We start from the raw sequence: 8951 nt of genomic DNA on the forward strand, positions 1-8951 counted from the left end.
TCGACTTCCTGTTCCAAAGAGTCAAGGGTATGTTTGGGATCCTTCGGGTTTGTTTGTAATCTAACATGATAGTACTGAGGCTCCTCCTCCGGATTCGGCTTAGCATCATTGCCAGAGTTTTTATTGATTTCTACTTCATTGGCAGGGGAAGCAGGATTTTCTATAACCATAGCTGGTTTTTCATTTCCTTTATATGCTTTATCTCTGGCCATTTTGTCATTGATGTCCATTTGATATGGTGGCTGGTATGACGTTGTGGCATCCTTCATTGTCACCTTTGAGTTTGGATTTTGCTTCTCCTGCTTTCTGATTGCCTTCATATCATTGGGATTGTTCTTTGTTAAGGCAAGCAATTTATTTTCAATTGTTGACATTTCTTGTAGCTTTGCTGGTTGTCCATCATCATCATCGTCACCATCATAGCCATCACCATTACCTTCACCCTCTTGCTGATCGGTCAAGGTTGGGTATATTTTAAATACAGTCTCTGCAAACTTTCCTATAGCTCCTTTGCCATGGCTGGGATGCTTCTCAACTTTACCATCATTCAGCTGTTCTTTCCCATGCCACCTCTCTGAAGTCCCATTGACATTTATTGCAATTGTCATGTCCTGTTTTACCTTCGTCTTTGGTCTGATGTCCTTGTCATTAATTGAACCTTCATCAGGTACAGGTACAGCTACAACACCCTCAACATGCTCCAGATTTCTAAAGTCCTTAACATTGCCGACATTACCTGGCTTGTAGCTGAGCTGCTGTTGCTTGTATTCTTGCTGTTCATTGCCATATGGGCCAGCAGCAGCATGAGCATGAGCATCATCATCATCATTAGCATTCTCTTTAGTTATCTGTTCCTTTTGAGTAGCATTCGCATTATCACTGTAGGCTTTGGTTAAACTGTCCCTATTCAGATGATTGTTTTTAAATGTTGACCAATTTACAAAGCCTCCTACTTGATTTTCTATAGATTTCAGTGCTGAAGGCTTCCTGTTACCCATTGCCAGGCTTCTGTATTTTGTGTTGGTTGTGGGTCTCGCTATAGTTATTGCTGCTGGTGTCCTTGTAGTCGTCGTCGTCGTTGTCGTCGATGGCAATGTTGTTAATTGCATAGTTTGTGTTGTATAACAATTAACCATTGCTGTGGTGGCATTCTCCTCATGTAATTTCCCCTGTTGCTGTTGTCGTTGTTCCTTTATGCCATTATCCTGGCATTCGTTGGGTCCATTTTGTTCGTGCTGTGACATCTTGTTTGTTCCAGATGTTCCTTGCAATGAGTTTCCTATAATTGTTATTAATTCATCTAAACTCGTTGAAGCATCCTGTGGTTTTACCAGTTCCAATTTGCTAGCATTTGCTAATGAAGGCATAACACTAGATTGAGATTGGTCATTGAGTAAAGATGGGTATGAGGCAGAAGGGAGAGTACTGGAGAACAATTGTTGATCTGAAATGGATATGTCTTTTATTGGTGTTGGTTTCTGATTGGCTTTATATTTAGTGTGCAATTCTGCAGAGAAAATACTTTCATCAGATTCCTTGTCCTTCAACGATACTCTTGTTTGAGGTCTACTAAGCTGTTGAAGAATAATATTCACATTGTCCTTATTGCTTGGTATATTCACGATTGTTGTATCATCATGGAAGTTCTTTGTGGGTGTATAAGAATCTTCAGAAGATGAAGAACTTGATTGTGGTAAAGGGGAGTTTTTCACTGCAGAAGTTCCATCAGGGATTTTATCAACTTCGTGCTTTTGAATCGTTCTCTTCAATTTCGCCCATTGTAGTTCGGTTATGCCATCTGATATTTGCGAAGAATTTACAGGTTGTGGATTAGTTTTCTTTTCTAAATATTTCCCTGAATCTTCCTTTATATGTTGCTTTGCCTTCATTTGCAAATTATTTGACAAATCAGAGAGAATAATTGATTCACTAAGATTTTCAGTTCCAGATATCGAGGTTTCTTTGGCATCCCCAATTTGTTCATAATTGTCATATTCTGCCTTTGAATTATCCTTACCAATATCACCAGCAATTTTAGGATTTTTTTGAGAATAAACAGTGGTTGTTCTCCGATCTTCAGTTGAGGAATCTTCTGCAATTATTTCTTTAATTGCCTGTTTAGTATGTTTACTGTTTGGCAACTGTATAGAGATTCTTTGAGCGTCCACATTCATGGCTAACCTATGCGTGATAGGCAGTTCCATGCGCGTTTTCAATTCGTTTGATAGAGAAAAGGGTGATTCTAATAAATCTGCTCTTCTTGACTTTTTATTTAACATATTCGTAGTTGGCAATTCCATTGTAGGTTCTGCCAATGTGTTCCTTGAATTTGTTTCAGTTTTGAGAGTAAATGGTTCAGGAATTGATTCTTTCTTCAAAATGGTCTCAAAAGCTTTTGATTTTGTCCCATTGTCTAATTCTGCACTTACATTTTTATTATTCGACATGTCTGATTTTGTTTCTTCTGTACCTAATAATTCGGCAATTATCAAATTTTTGTTTGGCAACTCTTTTATACTGGAAGTCCCTGATTTTGTCCCATCTTGATCAGACAGTTCTGTAGTTAAATAATTTGTAGTAGGCAAATTTGGTCCTTCAGTAGTTGTTAACTCGGCAGTTGGCCGATTGGCATTTTTAATTGGCATTTCTGATATATGCAAAGATACTAAAAGAGAGTCCTGAGCACTAGATTGCTTTGAAAAATCGGTGGCATTAGGTCTCATCAAATCTTCTTGTATCATTTCTTGAGTCTTAATTTCTTTATTTGGTAAGCCGGATGTAATGTATTTAGTATTTGTTGTTGAGTATTGGTTTGGTAACCCTGTTGTCATGTATTGAGTAGAGTCATATGAATTAAGGAAACCTTTTATTGGTAGTTCGGTGGAAATTGAGTTTTCATTGCTCCCAGCTCGAGAAGTTTGCAACTCTGTGGTCAGAGCTTCTGTGTTTGGCAACTCCGTTGTGATAATTACAAATTCGAAGTTGTTAGGCTCTGTTGTAGTAAACATCTGGGTTTGAGGGAATTTTGTTGTCATTTCGTTGACTACCATTTCTTGAATTTTTCCGTTTGGCAACTCCTTTGTTCTATAATTGATATTTGGTAAATCCTTAAAATTATCCTCTGTTATTTCCTCTTTAAAAGTCAACTCAGTTGTAATTTCCTCTTTGATTTGCGAGGACGTTGTCATTTGTTTCATATTTGGCAACGCTGTAGTAAAAGAGTAGCCAATTGTGGACAATTCTGTGGCTGGCAATTCAGTAGTGTTCTCAATGTAGTCTTCAATCGTGGCTTGTCTATTCGGCATGTCTGTTGTAGTCCCCACCTTATTATTTGAATGAAGTCCCTCCTTTTCCGTATTTGGCAACACTGTTGCGTTTTTATTAAAAGTATGAGGCGTCTCTTTAGTTATTGGAAACTCTGTTGAAGTGAATTTGACAGCGGAAGGTTCTGTAGTTTGCTCTATGAAAGATGTTTCTCTTTGACTTTTAAGTTTTTCTGAAGAATCTTCATTGTTGGTCTCATTCTTTGATACTGACACTTTGAAGTCAATCTTCTCTGTCGCTGCCCAAACACTAATTGGTAACTCTGTTGTTGTTATATCTTCAACATTCGTAACATTGCTCAAATACTTTCTGGATCCTTTCTTGAACCGTGAGTCTGATTTATTTGTATTTGAGATGTCTAAAGGCGGTATATTCGTACTTGTCATTACATCTTTAGTTGTATCAACCTCTGTGGTTGTCAACATTTCTGTAGCGGTCATCATTTCTGCAGCCTTCACCAAATTTGTTGTTGATGTCTCTTCCTCTGAGTTTAGGAACATCACTGTAGTCGTCTCCATATCTGTAGTTCTCAACATCTCCGTGGCTTTTTCAGTCTCTAAGGTTGTCGACATTTCAGTAGTCGTTGCCGTTTTGGCAGCCTTTTTCAACTCTTTTCTAGATATTTCAGCCTCTGGGTTTGGGAACATCACCGTAGTCGTCTCCAAATCTCTAGTTCTCGCCATCTCAGTGGTTACTTCCATCTCTAAGGTCGTCCCAATTTCTGTTATGGTCGCCATTTCGGCAATATTTTTCAACTCTTTCATAGCTGTTTTTACCTCAGGGTTCGGAACCATCACTGTAGTAGTCTCCATATCTGTAGGTCCTCCCATATCAGTGGTTTTTTCAGTCTCGAGGGTTGTCGCCGTCTCTGCAGTGGTCGATATTTTTGTAAACTTTGTCAACTCTCTTGTAGCTGTTTCTACTTCTGAGTTTGGGAATGTCATAATAGACTGGTTCTTGTCATCAGATCTTGCTATATCTGTTGTTGTTTCTACTTCAGAAGTGGTCAACATCTCTGTAGTTTCTTCCAACTCTGCAGGTATTTCCATATGGCTAATTGCTGTTGTCACATCTGGAGTGGGTAACATTTCGCTAGTTGCCACTATTTTTGAGTATAAAATCGGCGTCAAAGTTGAACCCATTTCAGGAGAAGTAAATGTCTCAGTATTCGTCTCCATTTCTGTAACTCTTGTCATCTCAGTAGTTGTCATAGTTTGAGGATCTGTAGACATCTCTGTGGTGTTTGTGATGTCTGTAGTCATTTTCTTATTTGACGACATAGTACTAATATCTACCATATTTGCCGACTCCCTTGTAGCTGTTTCTATTTCTGAGTTCGGAAACATCATAATAGATTCCTTCTTATCGTCAGGTCTTGCTATATCTGTTGTTGTATCTACTTCGGAAGTATCCAAAATCTCTGTAGTTTCTTTCAACTCTGCAGGTATTTCCATATCGCTTATTGCTGTTGTCACATCTGGAGTGGGTAATATCTCGCTAGTTGCCACGATTTTTGAGAATAAAGTCGGCATCAAAGTTGAACCCATTTCAGGAGAAGTCAACGTCTCAGTATTCGTCTCCATTTCTGTAATTTTTGTCAGCTCCGTAGTTGTCATAGTTTGAGGATCGGTAAACATTTCTGTGGTCGTTATAAACTCTGTGGTGTTTTGAATGTCTGCAGTCATTTCCTTATTTCCTTCCTTATTTGAAGACTCAGTTGTTCTTTCAGTGGTCTCCATTTCCGTCTTCAAAGTGGTCATTACAGTATTCATTTCATAACTGGTAGGCCTAAATGTCTCCGTGGTTGTCACCATTTCAGAAGTGTTAAACACTTCCGTAGTGGTTTCCATTTTTATAGGCGTTGACACCTCAGTTGCCACTACTTCCATATTTAGAGATTTTGTATCAAAACTACCCATATCTGATGGCACTGCGTGAAATCCCTCAATGTTTGTCATGTTATGAGTTTTACTTTCATCATTTAGAAACTCTGAACTTTTATTTACCATATTCGTTTCAATTACTTCTTTTTCTTTGGATTGCAAAAATATTCGATGATTTGAGGTTTCTTCTTCATTATTTTTCAAGTCGTCTTTAGGCCATTCCTTTTTTGGAAACTCTGTGGTTGTTAACTCTGCTGTTGGTGAAGTAATTAGGTCCACATCCAAAGGTTTGATTGCTGTTTCATATCTTTCCGTTTGTGTTATAATTTCATTTGAACCTGTTAACTTATCTGATCCTTCTTTAACTATTTCTGTAGTTGTAGCCATTTCTGTAGGAGCCACCACATTTGAATATGACACAATTTCCGTAGTGGGAACCATATCGGTTGTAGTTATTATTTCTTCACCTTTCATAGTATCTAAAATCATAGTTGTCGTTATATTCTCAAGGTCTAATAAAGATGGTTCAGTACTAATCATTTGCGTATATGGATTCAATGTGGTAAATACTTCATCGTTAGTTGATTCCTCTTCAGCATTTATCAACTCCGCTGTTCTATTGAACTCTACTTTATTTAAAAGATTTATTTTACCATCATCACTTATTTGCGGTTCTGTGGATGTTTCTTTTAAATTTGAAACACTTGATGGTAACGTTTCACTAAGAGGTAGCTGAGTGGTTAAAATCCCTGCATTCGAATCTATTGTAGCTGCGGGGGAATATTTAATTTTGGTATGTGGTAATTCCGTTGTAGATTTATTATCATTCGTTGTATTTTTAAATTCTGTATTAAAATCCCCATATGATGATTTCTCATTCAAATCCCCTAAAGAGTTGGAGTAGTTTGTATTCATCTTTTCAGTTTTTGGTAATATTGTTGTATATATGCTTGTTGATGGTAACTCAGTGGTCAAAGATTCTATAATCGAATTGTATGTTGTCATCTCTTTTTCCATATATTCTTCAGTTGTTTCCTCTAAATATGGTAACTCTGTTGTGGCGATCAAATACATTGAAATATCTGATGTTGTTGATATTTGATTTGAAGGTCTTGTAGTTGCAATATCCATTGTTGTCATTTCAGTAGTTGACTGGGGCTTATTACCAGATTCTTCATTTTTATGTTGCGGAATCTTTGTAGTCAGCGGTTCATTGTTCAAAGTCCCATTTGCAATTACTTCTCTTGTCAAAATATCTTCAGTATCTTCTTTTAAATGCAACATATCTGTTGGCGTAGTTGATTTTGTTACAGTATCTGTAGTTGGCAATTCAGTAGTGACCATATCTCTTTCGGCAGTGAATTCATTCAATGAAGCTGGATTATCCATATCTATGGACTCAGTAAATGATGATTCTTTGTAAGGAATTGAGGTTGTAGTTAGTTCATCGGTCACAGACTTTTCTGTAGTAATACCATTAACATATGATATAGCTGAGGTTGAAGCCAAACCCAGTGGTAAATCTGAAAATTATATAATTAATATTTTAAAATTAAAACAAGTCAGGACGTGTTAATTTCGGGTGAAGTCGATCTTTTGATACTCTACATCACAATGGGTATACAGGCTAAGTCTTCGAAACTAAAATTTTCATTAACTTTAAATGTAGAATTATGGTCAAAACCCAGATTGTAATTCATAGAGGAAATCGTTGCGTAAAATTTTGAAGAAATCGGTTGAAAAGAAAATGCCAGAAAACTGAAAATCAGGTGATACATAAGTATATATGGGAACTATATTAAAATCTAAATAAATTTACCACTGATCAGAAGTAGAAGTTGAAATCGGAGCTTTATCTAAATCAGAACTAATTTTTACAAATAGTAAAAATCATGGAAGAACACATAGTAAACCAGTAAGGAAGGGCAAAAGTCGGTCGGTGCCGACTGTATAATACCCTTCACCTACCCTACATATACAAAGTGTGAGCTATATTTTATTCTGACCCAAATTTGAAGGACCTCGCCGGCTGTTTTCAAATTAATATGGACAGATATATAAGTCAGAAAGTGAATTTGAATCTATCGGTAAACTTATCAATGGGTCTAAATCTCTTCCTTCTGCGTGTTACAAACAAATGCACTTAGTTATATAGTACCAAATTAGTGGTGTAGTGTATCATTAAGTACAATAAGTTATGTTAATTTAGATTCGGTTGAAGAAAAGGATGTTTAGTCTAACACTTCCTCTTATCTAGTGATCGGCACGCCATGGATTATAAAACCTACAAGAAAACTTGGAGCTGCAAATTCGTCTCAGACGAATATTTCGAGTAGTTACAAACAGAATGACGAAATTAGTATACCCCCATCCTATGGTGGAGGGTATAACAATTAAAAGAGTTCTTAGTTCGGCCGGGCCGAATCTTATATGCCCTCCACCATGGATTGCATTTTCAAGTCTTTGGCCGATATCTCTTTACAGACAAACAAAGGATAGTCGTTTAAAAATTCCACTCTATTTCAGCTATACCAAGTTATGAACCGATTGAGCCCATGATTGGCACAGTTTTTGATGTTCAAACCAAAACGCTTTGTGCAAAATTTCAGGAAAATCGAGAAATTTGCGACCTCTAGAAGCTCAGGAAGTCAATATTAGAGATAGGATTCTATGGGAGCTATATGAGGTTGTGGACCGATTTAGACCATACTTGACACAATTTTTGACGGTCAAATCAAAACACTACGTGCAAAATTTCAGTTAAATCGAATAATAATTGCGAACTCTAGCGGCTTAAGAAGTCAAGATCCGAAATCTAAATCAAGTTATGAACCGATTAAGACCATGTTTGGCATAGTTAAGGAAAGTCAAAACAATGCACCTCGTGCAAAATATCTGACAAATCGGAAACAAAATTGCGCCTTTTAAATACTCAAGAATTTAGGGCAGCTATATCAAATCATGAACAATATGGCCCATTTACAATCCCAGCCGTCCTACCTTCACAATTACCGTTCTATCGATAGGCGGACGGACATAGCTATATTGACTTAGAATGTCAAGATGATCAAGAATATGCGTACTTGTTATACCCACCACCGAAGGATGAGGGTATATTCATTTTGTCATTCCGTTTGCAACACATCGAAATATCCATTTCCAATCCTATAAAGTATATACTCTTGATCAGCGTAACAATCTAAGACGATCTAGCCATGTCCGTTCGTCTGTCTGTTGAAATCACGCTACAGTCTTTAAAAATAGACATATTGAGCTGAAACTTTGCACAGATTCTTTTTTTGTCCATAAGCAAGTTAAGTTCGAAGATGGGCTATATCGGAATATAGCTTGATATAGACCGATTTTGTTGAAATTTGGGACAGTGAATTTTGTTAAGCCAGTCGACATACTTCTTCAGTTTGGCCCAGATCAGTTCAGATATATATATAGTTGCCATATAGACCGATCCGCCGATTTAGGGTCATAGGCCCATAAAAGCCACATTTATTGTTCGATTTTGCTGAAATTTTGGGACAGTGAGTTGTTTTAGGCCCTTCGACATTCTTTTTCAATACGGCCCAGATCGTCCAGATTTGGATATAGCAGTCATATAGACCGAACTCTCGACTTACGGTCTTGGTCCCATAAAATTCACATTTATTATCCGATTTCTCCGAAATTAAGGACAGTGAGTTGCGTTAGGCATTTCTGCAATTTGACCCTGATCAGTTAAGATTTTGATAA

This window comes from Stomoxys calcitrans, chromosome 5, assembly GCF_963082655.1.
Source record: "Stomoxys calcitrans chromosome 5, idStoCalc2.1, whole genome shotgun sequence".
Classification (NCBI taxonomy): domain Eukaryota; kingdom Metazoa; phylum Arthropoda; class Insecta; order Diptera; family Muscidae; genus Stomoxys; species Stomoxys calcitrans.